The sequence below is a fragment of the Mus caroli genome, chromosome 1 (genome assembly GCF_900094665.2).
Source record: "Mus caroli chromosome 1, CAROLI_EIJ_v1.1, whole genome shotgun sequence".
NCBI lineage: Eukaryota > Metazoa > Chordata > Mammalia > Rodentia > Muridae > Mus > Mus caroli.
The window spans coordinates 128588988-128589403 of NC_034570.1; positions in this window are offsets into that span (position 1 = coordinate 128588988).

Below are 416 nucleotides of genomic sequence, written 5' to 3' on the forward strand. Positions count from 1 at the left end.
TTGTGAGCCACCATGTGGTTGCTGGGATTTGAACTCCGGACCTTAGGAAGAGCAGTCGGGTGCTCTTACCCACTGAGCCATCTCACCAGTCCTTGTTTCCAGTTTTTAATCTTTAAAAACATTTAAGCAAAGCCAGGTTGATGGTACATGCCTCCAATCCATGTACTCAGGAGGCAGAGGCAGGCGGATCTCTGATTTCAAGGCCAGCCTGCTGGTCTACAGAGTGAATCCCAGGACAGCTACACAGAGAAACCCTGTCTTGAAAAACCAGAACCAGTTGGGCAGTGGTTGTGCACGCCTTTAATCCCAGCACTTGGGAGGCAGAAGCAGGCGGATTTCTGAGTTCAAGGCCAGCCTGGTCTACAGAGTGAGTTACAGGACAGCCAGGGCTACACAGAGAAACCCTGCCTCAAAAA